The 16,800-nt window shown below is 44.5% G+C and overlaps 1 protein-coding gene across 1 annotated transcript in view; it reads left to right on the forward strand.

Moving 5' to 3' along the window:
- The first annotated feature begins 261 nt into the window (after positions 1-261).
- LOC119661512 overlaps positions 262-16,800 on the forward strand; it is a 289,496-nt gene continuing 272,957 nt past the window's right edge. Inside the window, exon 1 of the mRNA XM_038070884.1 lies at positions 262-398. The gene's annotated coding sequence lies outside the window, so the exon portion shown is untranslated. The remainder of the gene's footprint in view (positions 399-16,800) is intronic.

Genomic DNA, 16,800 nt, shown 5'->3' on the forward strand with positions numbered 1-16,800 from the left:
GCCATCTCTGGACAATAACGTCGTGTCGAGCACGAAATGCGTCTTGACTAACGTAAACAATGTTTCCCCAAGAGAAAATGTTCCGGCCCGATATTGCCCCGCCCCGCTAATTATTTACAGTTCAATGTTTGCGGATTTTGACATATCTCCGGCAACGTGCTCTCTGTCTGAGCTATTCGCACTGTAGTGCTATCCCGCTCCGGTCATCACATCATCATCAAGTTTCTCTCTATCGCGCGGATAGCTCGATTAAAATTTTCAGTCGTGCCGAGTGACGTTTCGCGTGTTCGGTCGTGTGAAATTCCGAATGTTTTAGGTATTTCGGGTCGTGAGTTTTGTGTTTTCTTATCAAATTCGTCGAGAGTTTTCGTAGGTGGACGATTGCGGCCTTCAGACAGGTGAGTGTGGCCAGTTGGTGTGTTTGTTTACGTGCGCGGCAAGCGTATTTGCCTGTGTGTGGGTGATGCGGGTGCAATGAAGGAGGCGTGCCGGGGACGCAATGCACTGGAGTCGGCGGAAAGTTAATGAATGACTGTGCATTTTCTAATTGGAATTTGATTAATTGTCATTGATGAAAGTGGATAGTCCTGATTTTGGCTAGAGGTTTTCGCCTCCGGCTCCCTGAATGACAGTTCAATAGAAAACTTGACTTGGTGACTTCATGCTGCTGCTCGGGAGAGGGAGGGTGTCATCTCCGCGGGGCTGGACAGTTTCCATTTCGCAATTACGTTCACGGACCCGATAGGGTATTAGCAAACAATCTACTTTCGATCCCACAGTTTACATAGAGGCAAGGCCATTCCTTGGAAAAGGAATGCAAACTCCTCGCGATTTCACTTTCCTTCCAGAGCGTTCCTGTCCAGAGCGGTTTTATGGAATTTTCCGGCGACATCTGGCCGCGGCCTGTGTACGTGATGCTGGGCAGGGAACAGTTTTGGGTGGTGTCCATTTGTAGCTTTTGTACATATTTTGTCACCTTTCTTTTTTATGGGGATGAAGGTCCATTTTTATAATCATAATTAGATCAGGACTTTGAAGTGTGTCAGAGCACGTCATTCAACACCGTAATGGTACACTACACTACACTGTAGGAGGCACTGGGTTCAGCATTTCGCTCGCTCGGGATTATTACCCTGATTTGACTCAGGTACTCATTCACAGCTGATTCAACTGGTATCCGATATCCAGTCACAACAACAAATCCCTTTATCATCAGTGATATTTGAACCGCGATCTTCCGCTACCACAGCCGAGCGCTCTAATCGCTTGAGCCATCCGGGCGGTGGTTGGTGCATTTTTAGTTAGTTTTTATCAATAACAAGGGGCAGAGCCAAGCCTCACTATTGAGTAAGTGGCGAATATTGAAAATGTGTGCTGAAGCCACTTTTGCTAGTTTGAAGAAAATGGATAAAAAGGAATTTCGTGTGTTAATAAAGCTTTGCTTTTTGGCGAAAAAAATACTGTTAAAGCCAAGGTTTGGCTTGACAAACATTATTCGGCCTTTGCACCAGAAAAATCAACCGTTGAGAAGTGGTTTGCTAAGTTGAAACGAAGGCAGATGAGCACTGAGGGCGATGCACGCAGTGCACTTCTTAAACAGGATGTTAACGACGAAAGCATCAAAAAAGTCCACAAAATAATTTTGGATGACCGCGAAGTGAAGTTGATCGAGATAGTTGAGGCTCTACAGATATCAAAGAAACATATTGGACATATCGTGCATGAATGTTTGGGTATACGAAAGCCTTGTTCAAAGTGGGTGCCTAAGGAGCTCCCAATCGGACAAGAACAACAACGAGTTGATGCTTCTGAGCAGTGTTTGGAGGTCTTTCTCCCTAAAAAACGGGAATTTATGCTTCGAAATGTTACAATGGATGAATCTTGGCTCCATTATTTCACACCAGAATCAAAACGATCCGTCATCGTTGTGGACTGAACAATTTTTTTTTTTCAATGTTAGCCTACGAACTTCTTCGAGATGGACGTCATGGAGGAAATCAGTGTTTTTTACTCAGCTCTAACTGAAGTGGTTGAATCCTCTTCGACTCCTTTTGGTCAGTTCGTCGATCCGCTCATTCCCGCTTATATTTCTGTCGCTAGGAGACCCGAGGAGGGAGACTGGGTGATTCGCCTAGACTTTTCAGTTTCTACCTTTATTGACTCGTCAGTTTGGATGATGGCAACGCCAATTCTTACCTTGATTGGAGTGTCAGCCAAAATAGCTATTTTCACCTGAAGGGTTTTCAACACTTCCTCCGACATCATTGTCTTCGCCTGGAATACGCTGGAATACTCTGGATTCAGATATGCGGCGTGTATATGAGCCCGAACTCCAAAGCCCATTTTGTAGCATTTTTTGTTTAGAGATCCTAAGTTCGCGTCTACTTGATGTTGGGCCAAACCAAGGGGAGAGCAACTTATTCTCACTTTTCTTGGTACGCGGGCCCTTCTTTTTGGTTTTAGCACCCAAGTGTATTGAAAGGAAGACAAAGACGGCTTAAGGGGGCCATCCCGTGTGAAGGCCGTTTTTTGATTATTTTTAGAAATTTTTTGTGAAGAACTGGATAAGGATACAAATACGAATTTTTTTTCCATAGATTTACTAATATCTTGAGCGTGCATAGTAATTTTTCCAGCCCGATCGCATAGTTCGTTATTGAAATACAGACCAATTTATACACCCATCTCCAAAAAAAGGTGTTTTTCTGCTGCCACGCTAGAGGGCGCTGCGACAATCTTAAAGAAAAAAAGTAAACGGGATTGTCACGTACAGGCTTAACTAGAGCCCGCAAACTAGGATTATTAAAAAATATTAAAAGGTAAATTTTTGGTGCCGTGTTAAACTTTTTTTTTGTGAATTTTGGTGTTTTTTCACGATTTCTCCAATGAATAAAAAAAACTACTGAATGGATCGCAATTATCCTAGTTTGCGGACCGTAGAAATATGTTTTGAATAAGTCGTGAAAATTTCAAAGAATTTCGTTGGATAGATTTTGGGCTATGGTGGCAGCTGATTTTCAATATGCGGTTTCGAGAAAACGCATCTAAAAAGTAGAGTGCGATTTTTTGCCATAAAACCTTAACTGATCATTAATCTGCTATACCTGGTCCATAGACCTTGGGTTTCTTGAAGAAACACATGTACAGCCAATTCTTGTCCTTTTAGCGAAGTCATTCGAACGTCATTCGGACCGATAAATACGAGCTTTATTACGGCGATCGACATAAATCTGGCATGTGACTTATCACGTGTTTAACGCTATAATTTCCGAACGGCTCCGAATATCAAAAAACCACTTTGCCTATATATTCTACACTATATCTAGATACAATTGATGCCAAAAAAAATTCGATTCCGCGGGTCCAACACATGGGATGACCCCCTTAAAGTTTCGTCCAGGGCGAGACTTTGGATCCCTCAATCCTTACAAAAAAAAAAAAAAATAGCTCCGAATAAGCTTAGGTTGAACTATGATGGACTGACGTTCGATATAATGCGCATTCACGTTATGTTTGCGAATGTATGTAAAGTATTGTTTAACATTGGTGAATCCCTTCGGTCGCGCTGCTCCAAGGTCAGAGATGAGGTAGCGTCTGATGAGTTATCTCTGCCCTGTACAGAATCCATCCTCACGCGGGTCTTGTTAGAGGATGGCTAAATCCCCTCGATTTGGTGCAGGTGATGGGTGAGCTTCTGCCATTTAAAGTCAGCGGCTGTAAAGTAGTTCAAATAGAATTCGTTCTTCACAGTCACCAGCGCAATGGTGACTGCGCTCACCGAGGGCCTGTCGAGAGCAGACTCCCGCTTGGCCAGTCCTTCCCCTCCCCACCGCTGGGAGGACGTGTGAGAATTCGTTAAATCATAATCTGAAGCATAATCAGACTAGGCCACCGGTCGCATTGTATTCTCTTATTTTCTACACAGTGCGGCCTGAATGAATCACATCCACACCAGAAACACTCATCTAATCTCTGATGACGTTGAGGCATGGCTCTCATAATCTGCCAGTCCTACCTTGGCATTTCGAGGCCTAATTGATTCCGAAATATCCCTTCTGTTCCGCTTAGACTGAATTCCAACACCCAATTAGTGCACTACAACTCATTCATAAACTCCCGAAAATCTCGTCCTTGGGTTCGTTGCGGGATCATCCTTTCAGTTTGGAGGTAGAGAAGTAATTCCCGGGAAATGAAATTTGAAAGGGTATAACTGCACTACTCCAAATCACACTCACGATCACCGTTTCCATGGAAATGAGTCTATCGGAACCCCTTGATTAGCATCAAGCCTCTACATCGAACTCATTATCCAAAAAATGTGACGATGTATATCTGCCAGTTACAGCTCTTCCCCGCCGCCGACCGCTAACCACCCAAAACGATTAACCTTCTCAAACCACACCTCAAAATCATACCAACCTCTGGTTACGTTCGCACCTAAACGACACGCATCCAAAGCAAAATTCTAAGCGAACGCTTATATGTGGTTGCCACACACCTACGGGTCATTGTTGGCGGTTCCCTGAAGTGCCCTTTGGCTCTGCGCCAAGTGCCTCTGGCACGATCCTCCCGTCGGCCGTCTTGGGATGAGGAAATGGATTCCACTGTATAAATACAGCAATGCAATTGTCGCGCAGCTCAGGGTTGACAACGGTGAACTTGGGTTGACCGCCAGAACTCAAAGCCGAGATTACCTGTCAGCCACTTTAAGGCTGTCTCATCAGTGCACTCCAAATGGAGAAACCCATAGAGAAATCCTTGATTGTTAACTTTTGGCTTCGTTCCAGGCTCCAGCATTTTTTTTGCACAGGCATTCCCGGAGGATGGCGAATTGTATCTCTAACATTTTGTCATCTTTGGAGGAAACTCCTACGGCCGCAGTCAGGACTGAGACTGCTTGCGCATACGTCTTCCTCCTTCCCGCTTTCGTGTCGGGTTTCCTACGGGAGGAACTAGCTTCATTGAGATCTCTTTCGCTGATTTGATCATCGCCCCGCACACCGATCTAATCCTCGCTGGACGCGTGAATGTAAATCCTGGTGCGGAGCACAATAAAGCGTTGGCCACCACAGAAGAGTAGGCCATGCATGCATCACCGAAGAGTCTGGTGCGTCCAGTGTGGATCTTACCGGAGTTACCAGTTTTTCCCCACCTCCCGCCCAAGATCCCGATATCTTGAGTCCGATTTCTCTGAAGATTACCGCACCTAGTGGTACAGCCAAGGTGCTTCATCTTCCTTTGCAGTGCCTTCTTATGCACCCGTGTTGGGGTATTTCCAGGTTCACGTTGTCCGAGCCGCTTGGGTCTATTTTCACATACCGGCGTTAAACCAGTAGCTCCCACGACACCAGCTTCTCGTTCTTCCGCTCCTCTCGGTGAGGGTGAAGGAGAAGGTTCTGACAGGCGCTATCGAAACCTGTCTCGAAATCGATGAAGAACAGGTGCAACGAAGATCTAAACTCCGCGAACTGTTCCAAAATTATCCGTAGTTTGTTGATGTAGTCGATTCAGGAGGCTTTGGAGCGGAAATCAGCTTGTTGTTTGTGCTTTCGAGATGTTCTTTGATGCGTTCCAGGATTATTTTTGCTAATACTTATCTTTGCATCTTCAGGGAGCACGAAGATACCCCTCCAGTTCTTACATTCAAAATTTTAACGATAATTTCTTTCTTCCACTCTCTGGGAAAGGTCTCGGATTTCCAAGATTTCCGTACGAGTGGAAGCAGCACATCTGCAATAACTGCAGGTGCAGCGATAAATAACTCTGCGGGGATACCGTCAAGCCTAGCGGCTTTATTCCGTTTCAGTGCATTGATGGCCGAAATGATTTCTCCTCTGCTTGGAGGAATAGTCCGTATCCCCATATTACGGTAATTAGCCGTTTTCTTCACACGAGGAGCAATTTCACCGGACGTGATATGGTTAAGAATCGTGCTGAAGTGTTTTTTGCACCTCTTTAGTTGTTCGTCATCGCGGATGGGAAGTCGACCGCAGCTGAATTGGTGGACACAACATACAAGCGAGCATAAGCGACCATCAGATGGTGATGTCTTTCGAGGCTGAGGAGTTGTCAGAACCCACCTTGATATTCAGATCACTCATCACGATCACGATGTGATTTTTAGAAAGCCTCCTCTGAACTGTGTGTAATTTTTGGTAGAAAATATCCTTCTCCACTATATCAGAAGTCACCGTTGGTGCATGACACTACACCATTGTGATGCTCGTTAATATGGACCGGAATCATGCAATCAGAAGTCTGCCAGATACCGACTTCCAATGTGCCGCAAGAGGGAGACGAGTACTCTCCGAGTTCCACCATCTCACCCAGAACGTCCAGCTTATATCGTTGGAATTCCCGCTCAAGTTGTCAACGCCGCATCCTTCTCTGCAGACAACTGCCCCCGTTGCCGACGAAGCTCCACTCCCCGCTCCTCATGTAATTTGTATTTCTCAAACTTGGTTTGATAACAATATACTGAACTCTGAGCTCACTGAAGGCTTTTTCATTTTCTGCTGCGACATGGACTGCGCTGGGTCGTGTAAGTCCACTTGTGGTGGAATCCTAGCTGCAATTAAAGATCAACTCCGCGCCGAACTTGTCGTCTCCTCCTCTGGCTCATCATAGGATTTTGTTGCCCTGCGTGTCTCCCCGCCTAACGATCACTCGTTTATTGTATCTATGTCCCTATGCTGGCCCTTTCCACTTGTACGAAGAATTGTTTGACAGCTTGTCGGAACTCCTCACTGCCAAGTTCCCTTCCTTTCCTTTGTTCTTCTGCGGAGATTTTAATCTCCCCATGCTCAATTGGCCTAGTCGTCATATTGCTTCCAACGACTTCTTCCACTCTTCCCTTCTACTTTCCTCCTTTATGAACACTTGTTTTGCTCTGAATTTCAACATCTTCAAAAACTTCTTGGGCCGCACTCTCGGTCTTCTTCTTTTTAACCTCCGCGAACACTATCTTCCTTTATTTCCTCGCCCATCCCCCTATGTCAAAATTGACGCTTACCACCTTCCACTTGGATTTGAGAGAGAGATAGCCCCCCCCCCCGCTTAGACGCAAAAACTGTGCGTAATTTTCTTAAATTCAACTTCCGGAAAGTCAGCTTTAACGGGTTGCAATCAGCCTTAGCATCAATCAACTGGGATCATATATTATCAACCTCGCCTTTTACTGCATCTTCCTTGACTTCAGTTGGTGCGTGCACGTTGGTGACTCAGAGGTTGAAAAAACGAGTCCTGACGCAAATCGTACACAACCTTTCGTTAATAGGTTTGAAGTCGATGACGTACGGCTGGAGTTGTTTGCTCACTATAAATGCAACTACAAGATCATTGTGACTCGATGGTTTGCCACTTTTGAAAATTATCTAAGGCACGTGACGCGTACAGCAGAATGGATCACAACACTCTGGCTAGTAGCAACCTCCGACATCAAAATTCGGCAACATTTTTGCAAGTGTTCCGCGATAACGGTGATATACATAATCTAGGCGCTGCCTAATGCTAAGTTTGGCATGAATCTTCACCCCTGGATATTTGATAGCCGGCTTTGAGACGACCGTATATCCACTTCACGGTATTTTTCTATCAAAGGGCAGGCCGGTTCTTTTTAGCGAATGTTTTACCACTCTCACAACTTCTGTGGCATAGACCGCCACATCTCCTGGTTGCTTTGTTGAAAGAACTACACCCTGGTCATCCGCAACACCGACAATCTTAGCTTCTTCTGGGACAGAAAGAATAAGCACCTCAGTATGCATGACATTCCAAAGCGGAGGACCCAGCACCGAGCCTTGTGGTACCTCCATTGCGATGACGTACTTTTCGGGGCTCTCAGAGTCCTCCTGTGGTAATTTTTAAATAGACTCGTTAAATATCCAAGAACACATATGCTAATCCAGGCCTCTTTAATTCGGCTCCATTTGGCGGAGTTGAACGCGTTTTTGACATCCAATGCCAACATGCCACAGTAACCGCGAGTAAGCAGCGCACATTTTGCCAGCTTTACCGTCATGTTTATTGTGCATGCACGGTAAAGTAGGCGCACTGAAAACCATAGTGGCACTCCGGCAAGCCATTACTGCTTTCGACTATGGAAAAGGACATGCAAAGCATATAAATGTACACACCCCTTTCATATTAGTTTGTTGGCGGAATTACCGGTTAAAGTAATTATCCTGCAAAAGCGAAAATAGCTCAGCGAATAAGTGCCTCTAAAGAGACGCTTTGGGTGTCCCGACTTCGGCCCATTTGATATAGCATGCACAAGTTATCTTCAAAATATTCTCTGCTCGTCCAAAAAGGTGATTAGAAGCAGTGGCAGTTTGTGGGTTACCAAACTTGGAATCTTATTGTCTGCTTCAGAAACGGCTACCACGGCTCGGAAGTGGACTAATTTTTCTGCAACCACCTTTCGTTTATTAATGGCTTACGGTTGGATTCAGCATTCAGCGGGAGACAAAATGTAGTCGTATCGACTGGATATTCTGGGTTAAGTGAGGTAAGGTCGTAGGATTGTGAGCCGCACTAGTCGCCCTGGTGCGGCATTGTGCAATTTTATCTGCTGGAAGAGATGCGGCCTCTTATTCTAGATCAGAGGATTCAAAACTACCAAGCGTTTTGACAATCTGCCCCTACTACAGGCACAAGCGGGCTGATAGCAAGTTATAGTGATATGGGTCAGGAGGGCATTTTCCTTGTAGTTGAGCCAGCCGGGAATAATACTGCAGGAATAAGTGGTTGTGGTTGTTCATTATCAAAATGGTTGTGGAGGCTTCAGTAGACCTCATCGACTTGAGCTAGGCTGCAAGGCTCGGTTCCGCCGTCTCTTTAAAACCACTCCTTACAGTACATACACAGATTCTTGCCTTGGATACGCTAGTGATCCAAGCTCGTGATAGATACCTTCAGACGTGAGATCAACATCACACCTCCTCACAATATTCTCCTCTCACCAAACATTACTAACCTCTCAAGCAATTACTCTGTGTCCATACTGCACGTGTACAAACAGAGTGATAATCACCTTTTATTAACACCCTCGAGGAACACGAGATGAGGTCTTGAACGAAATCAGTACAGCGTTAACGTAGCCTCACCGTAAATTAGTGAGAAGGACCACTGGATGATGCATACAGGTTAAAAACCCCATCACGCTGCTCCCTAGTACAACCTACACGGTTTCTCGCTCACAAGATTTTATTCTCTCATATTAATAACGGAGACTTTCCCATCCGTTTTTGTAAATTTGAACTCATACTCAAATCCATTTTTCCGTATCTACCCCAATTTACAAAGGTACTTGGATATAAGTTCAGATGGGGACGAAGAAGTAGACCGAAGGGAAAGCCCTGAATCCCCGACAACAAGCCACCACTAAAACATAACTGACCATGCTATGGGAGAAACACAGTCGTGGGGATCGTAGAGACAATAATCGCAAAACCTTTCGTTAATACCTTTGACGTCGATGGCGTGCGGATTGAGTTGTTTGCTGCAACTCCAAACTCCTTGTGATCCGATGATTTGCCAATTTTGAAAATTGTGTGCGAATTCGCTTATTTCGTTACCAATCCAATTTGTTTCCTGGACTGCAATCATGCTTAATTTGGAAATCTCGTCCTGTTGAAGGAGGGCCTTGACGGTACCTGGTTTGTTGAGGTAACGTACAGTCCAGAATTCGGATGAATAGTCCGCTAGACATTTGCTTGGTCGTCGTTGTTTATCCGTCCAGTTCGAAGCAAATGTTCCAGGTTTTTTGACACAGAGTAGTTTTTAACGGATGGGCTGTCGGCCCATCGCAAAACCCTATCTGGGGGTGGCCTCGGTGAAAGTTGTTTCAGGTGGTTCGAAACGTGCCAGAGTTCATACAACTATGTTGCGTGTCTGGCTACGTAATTCGTGACACCTTACTCACTTGAGACGTTTAGGTGTAACTCAGCCATTCAGACTACAGCTATCCTTCATTCCTCCCTTCTCAACCATGGCTTGGGACAGGCTACGGCGGAGTTCTAGGAATTTACTTTTCTGTATGTTGTCTTAATTAAATAAATTAAAGAGAGCACTCTGAGGTCAGTACCTCTATCCGAGGGGCTTTTGACGTTTCGGTAGCAATAGAGTTTCAAAATTTATAGGTTGCAAGCCCACAAATTTCTGTTCCTTTCAGTAACCTTTTAAGCAACAACTCGCAGGGCTAAGCGAACGCTTAACAATTTCCTCCCCTACACCCACATATCTCCAGCAGAATTTCCTGAGCCGCGCACGGAGGAAGTATTGGCATTGTCTGATTTCATTTATTAGATAAACGTTAGGAAATCGCAGAAAATTTTTGAAAAATGTTTAATTAATTGAATGAAGAAAAAATTCTGTTCCCGGAAATTATTGACCGGAGTGAATAAACAACAAAAAAAAACTTAAAGTAAACGAAATTTTCCAAGCCAATCCTCCCGCGGTGTCTCAAGCATTCCACTCAAGCCGCTATCCCAAGCAAATAATTTTTGGGGGAGATGAATCCAAGTTTATTGCTCGAGGTAAGCAGGGTAAGTGAACGAATCTCCTTAACCGCTATCCACGATCCCTTCAAAACAGGCATCCTTTTAAAGATGCAAGTAAAGACTGGTAACGACTAAGGTGTTCTGTAAGTTTTCAGGTCGTTGATATGATAAATCCTTAGATTACTAGCTCGCATTGGGTAAATCAGATTAGTCTAGGATGTTAGGTGATAGGACGCATGCGTACTAAGGTCACAGAGGATTTGTTAGGCCCATTTTTAGATGTTAGTTTGCTTGAATTTTTCAAAGTTACATAATTCATCTCATATTTATTTAATTGATTAAATTCCTTTGACTGAATCACAGCCAGAAATACCAGAATATTGCTGGTTCCGCCAGCAGTGACAAATCTTCTGAAACTATTCAATAATAAACTATTCATTAAAAACGTATCTGATAGATTGCACATGGCCGAGCAATGAATGAATGACTAATTGAAGACCATGTTTATGGCCTCCCATCCAGCAGTGATGCTGGAGAAGTAAAGCTCCCATAAACATCCACACTCAGTTGGATCTGAATTCAACCGAATTTTATGGGATTTTGTAAATGATTGACGTCAATATGTAAGTAGCCAGTGGTTCCCGAAACAATTGTGATGGCGTCAGATATTGTAACAATCTAAACACTTTATTGTAATTAATTGTCTGAGAATGAATGATTTTTTTTATAGATTCTGGTCCTCTTTTTCTGCTTTTGTAGGAAAGTTAGGGAATCGGGTGAAATATGAGAAAAGTATCTTTTTAACGATGTTTATCTGGATCTTCAAGACATCCAACACTAGAGATTTAATCTAAGCCAGACAAGCAGTTTTAATCAAAAAAGATTTTGCAGTCTACAAGTGAATTTCCCAGAACCATTTTTCAATTTTGAATGTTGTCTTTGTCAATTTGCTTATCGGAAGAAATTTTCCCAATTGATGTACAAGGAGACAATCGAAGTCAATTAGTCAAGATAAAGTATTTATTCAAAACGCAAAAAGTTTGGTGATATCGTGCCGTAAACAATTGGAACATTTATTGTTTTCTGCGTTCGTGCTGCTTAACAATACGCGCCGCTAAAAATATTTTGATGACATAATCTGTAGGTGGAACAGGCAATTTGAGCCCCATTCAACCCTCTCGTCCTGATACGCATTGCGATAAGCGCTGAAAACAATGGTCTAGATACAGCCGGTTTTATAGATTGGTAGTTGCCAATCAAATGTTTTCTGTCTTTCAAATTGATATTTTTATTCATTATAAGTTTATCTTTTAGTGCTTTAGGAAAGATCAATCATATATGTCGGCGTTGGAGAGGACGCTCTGATTTCGTTTGTAATAGCAAAGATAAAAGATAGCCAGGCAATTAACTCGTGGCTTATTTTATTAACTCAGGAATCACTAGATAATCTAGTGACAGGTCATTTCAAGGAGAAGTTTACAGATCTTGGTGAGAGATTAGGATTGTATCGTACAGGAGAGGGTAGTAGTTTCATGGACACAGCTCATCTCTGGTGCGTAGACCAAAATGGCTATGAGAAGGATACCCAGAAAATGAAACCAACATAAAGAAGAGCGAAGGAGGAAGGGCTCGAAATGCTAGTACCGGTGGCTTTTAAGAGTGAACAAGCGGGTTCCCAACCCTAGATATACTTCGACCGCAGTGCCTCTGTGGTGGATAGCTTCGTCACCGGAACATCTAATGCTATAAGCGATTTAGAGTTGAAGGAGGACGCGTTCAAACGAAGCAAGGCCTTACCAAGAACACCAGTAACGAAGCCAAAAAATGTTTGGTTGAAAGAAGATCGCTGGCCGACTAAGTGGACTTCGACACCCGCCGCATTTGTCCATGAAGGACGACCAAAGCAGGTACTCTAAGAGCAAGACATTGACCCATTCAGGAGAAGCTCCTCAAATCTTTGATCTCCGCTATTGTCAAAGACGGTAAAAAATAAAACGCAAGAAAGCACATTAAATGCTATGGATGAAGGTACGGTTAGAAGGAGCAATTTGGCCAAGGCTCATGGAGAACAGAGTCATGACCCGGAGGAACTACTTTTCTTGCAGTTTGGAGGTAAAATGGTTGAGCTGTCCGAGTTCATAAAGGACGAGCACAGCATGCTGGTGAGAGCCGTTCGGGTTTCATATAATAGGTCACAGGAGGAGGAAAGAGGTCCCAAAGAAAGGCCGAAAGGTGTCATTTCAACGGTGTTATAAGCGACCCAAGTGACATCGAATCGTAGTGTTAGCGAACTGCCACCAATAAAAAAGCCTGGGAGAAAAATGCTGATCCTCTAGGGAATCAACAGACACCTAACAGGAAAAAAGCACACTAGCTGTTCTGCTAGAATGGAACTAAAAGTGCGGAAGTCAGAAAACCTGTATTTCAAATGTGAGCGTCAAGATTCGAAGGGCAACCTAAGGGGAACAAAAATGGTGGTTGGACGAAAATCGTTAACAAAAAGGCGAAGAAGAAGGTAAAAGTGCGAATTCGCCCAGAGATAATTGTTGTCTCCAGTAAGAGCAATTTGTCGTACTTGGAGGTTCTAAAAAAGGTCAAAGCTGATCCTGATCTAAAAGATCTGGGCTGAAATGTCAGGAAGATCCGAAGGACCCAGAAAGGCGATCTCATGTTTGAGCTGAAAAAATTCACCTTGAGCAAAACTGACGGCTTTCGCACCCAAGTTACAGACTCGATACGTTCCCAAAAGAAGAAATCTGCACTGACTTGAAACGAGAATTCAAGTTGGAGGAATTTAGAGAAAAATCTATCGTAAGTCTAACAAAAGCCCTCAATCGGCCACAATGCGACTGCCAGTGGAGACAGCGCAGAAGTTGTTAGCCATCCAATTCGAATTAGAAGAGTTGTTTTCCGTCTAAGGGAACTGATCTCTCTTAAGAAGTGCTTTAAATGTCTGATACCATGGACTAGAGAATAAAGGATGAAGGCATGCATTAGAGAATAAAGGACATATTGCCAAGGAGTAAATAGGGATCCCAAATGTATTTTGTGTGAAATGAAGGAGGGATGGGATAACCGGCATATTTCCGGAAGTGGTAAATGCCCGGAATTTGTGAAAGTATGAATTGCGATAGAAAAATGAGGTTAATAAAATAAACCTCAATTATTGCAGGATTGCACAGGATTTGCTTGTGTAGACCACTTACGAATCCGTGATGGAGATTGGGATCATAAGTGAACGGCACAAAACTTTGTAGCTTTACAATATGCGATGTGTCAGGCGGCTAGTGGCTTTGTGTGGTAAAAAAAAGCTGCAGGACGAAAAGCAAAGGTGATAGTCGGTGATTTTATTGCGTGGGTCATTGAGGCGGCTGCAAAGAGACTAACGCAAGCGAGCGGTGGTTATTAGAAGCATTCACCCACTTATATTCCAATTCTGGTCAGCGAAGGTGATGTAAGCACCTATCGGAAATTTGGGTTCAATTGTAGATCTGACCTTTTGTCAACCCTGTCGTGGCACGTACTACGTTCTGACAAGTTAGCGAGAACTTCACGTCCATTCGCGAATCTGTGTTTGTTTTTATGTGAGTACCTTTCGAGTTGACTTAACTCCGCGGGCTTCTTAAGACACGGACTGACATTGTCACCACAATCAGAGCCCCGCTGAGACAAGCGTAAAGGTACCAGTCTACACTGAGTGCATGGCTTAGTGTATTCATAAGACCTACTTAAATCTCATCCGAACTAGGGAGTATGGAATCTGTGTTGAAACCCAACACCACGCCGAGGCCGAAGGTTTCTGCTCACTTGAATGTAACCACAACCCCCATGAAACTCCGGCTAGGAGACCAACCGCTGTAATCAAGCTGAACGCACATGACAGGAATTCTCCTGAGACGTGTGAATGCAGGAACTATCCCGGTGCCCATGGTACCAGCATGCCGCTGGTGAAGTTTCGTGATCTATTGCCACTTTAAATGGGTCCCCGTGCAGACTCGGGTCTAATTGCCCTAGTTAGGCTTTGGGATTATTCGCCTACTGCATCACGATCAGCAAACCATAGTGAGTATACCGTATCCCGGTGCCATCACGTGGAGGTTCTCTTCGCCGCCAAATCACAGCATCGGACTTCACGTACAGCAAAACCAGATAAGCACTTTTGAACTATGGAGGGAGCCACAGGACAGGAGACTCGCACGCTGAAAGCTAAAATCGAAAAGAACGCCAGGATGGTCTGAAAAAGCAATGGATGAACACACATTCATAGAGATGTGGCTAGACCAGCCTTACAAGGCAGGCACTTCCACGGATAGAACTCTCCATGCCGCACGATGCATCGCTAAAGCAACTGACGCATTGATGCCTAATAGATGTTCATTCCTCACTAGAAGACTCAATTACTACTGGAATAATGGACTGGCCTAGCCTTCGATCGACTTGCCATCGAGTCAGACGAAATGCTCAGAGGGCAGTAGGTATGATCAATGAGAGGCAAAAATAACATGCCTATAAGGAAAACCCACAAGAACCTCAAGTTCGCCATCCAGCAGTGCAAAAGAGAATGTTTTAAGGAGATTTGCTCTGAGGCGGTTTGTAAATCCATGAGGAAGTACCTATAGTCTTATGGTCAAGAGTTTATTCCCCCAGCAAGAGAGAATCACTTACTCATTTCAGAGATCTCCGAATGTGACGGCAACTTCGGAAGTAACCGCAGATGAATTGCTGGAGATCTGCGGCAGAATAGGCAGCAGGATGGCAGGATGGCATACCGAGTAAGGACCTCAAATTTCTGAAATGTAGACCGGATATGTTCGCTGAGTTGTTCGAAGTGTGCATGTTCAAGGGTGTCTTTCCTGCATCATGGAAGCGGCGGAGCTGATACTGCTGCTGGTAAACCTCCAGGTGAACCATTCTCCAATAGACTCATATGTCTTCTAGACACAATGGTGAAAATGCTGGAGCGAGTAATTTACAATTGATTACTAGCGATCGTCGTGAGCCAAGGAGGCCTTTCAGATCGGCAGTATGGGTTCCGCAAAGCTAGATTAGCTGTTGATGCCATCAAAGCGGTTACTGGCTTAGCCGAAAATGCAGTTCGCGGAGGGGATTGCACCAGCAAAATTTTGCGTGATGATGACCTTGGATGGTGGGGGTGGGAAACACTCCTTCGACCATGCACGATTCAAATGTACTTATGAACCATGCAGGGCTGACTTTAGCAGCCAACTTCAGGGCTTTGTTCGGGATTCCGTCTAATCCCGGAGTCTTATTGTTTCCAATTCGTCCACAGACCTTTCGTAATTCCTCCTCGGTCACCCCGGGGGTTAAGAAAGCGTCCTGTCGAATCATCGGTTGAGGTCCACTTTCTTCCTGTTGTGGGAAAAGGATTGCAATTATTTTGAACAAAAGTCACGGGCACGTCACTTGAGGTGTGTTTTGTTCAGGAATCTTATTTATTACAACCTTGTATGCAGCCCCCCACAGGCTCGTATTTGCCTCAAGGCATAACTTCATGCAGCAATTTCACTTCCTTTTCCGCATAGCCTTCTTAAGGTTACTTCGAAGATCGCGGTATTTCTTTTCCGACTGCCAATGTTCCGGCTTTCTTCTGGCCTCCTCAATTATTATTATTCTGTTAAGGGAAAGTCGCACCGCGCCTTTAAAGAACTATTGTGCCCTTTTCACTGGTTATAGTGTGGCCTCCTTGCTCGCAGACACGATGCTCTCAACAGCGAGATTTCTTGGTTCCACCAGTAGTTCGGTTCTCTACTGTGGTGGAACTTGAGTCGCGGCATTGTAGAGTTGCATGCCTTAGTTACCCGTTGGTATAACTGGCTCATTTTTTTCCAGTGCCGTTGCCTTCGGGACGTGGCCTCCTTCTAAAGCCGCCAGGAGTGCTGCTTCCTCGAAACTCCAATGGACTACCCAGCTATTCTGGTTTTTCCACTCCTGTTGTTCACTCGATTGTCACCTCGTTCCTGATGTCGAGAAAGATGACCTGATGGTCACTATGGGTGTAGTCTTCACTCATTCGCCAGACTATCCCTCTCGGCAGCGAGGTACTGAGGTAAATCAGATCGACGATGGAGCGGAAGGTGGGCTAGTATGATGTACAGCTCCGCGAAGGTTTCAGGATTTGGCCCGTCACTCCACTTCCCTAATTTAAGATCTACGCGTTGAAATCGAAGACAATGTTTTTGTGGCTGTGGTCTCTAGCGTCCAACACCAAGCTGTCTAGCATCTCCTCATATTGCACTAGAGTTAGGAAGAGCATAACAACTGTAGGTATGGACGCCGTTGA

This window comes from Hermetia illucens, chromosome 1 (assembly GCF_905115235.1).
Source record: "Hermetia illucens chromosome 1, iHerIll2.2.curated.20191125, whole genome shotgun sequence".
In the NCBI taxonomy this organism is placed as follows: Eukaryota; Metazoa; Arthropoda; class Insecta; order Diptera; family Stratiomyidae; genus Hermetia; species Hermetia illucens.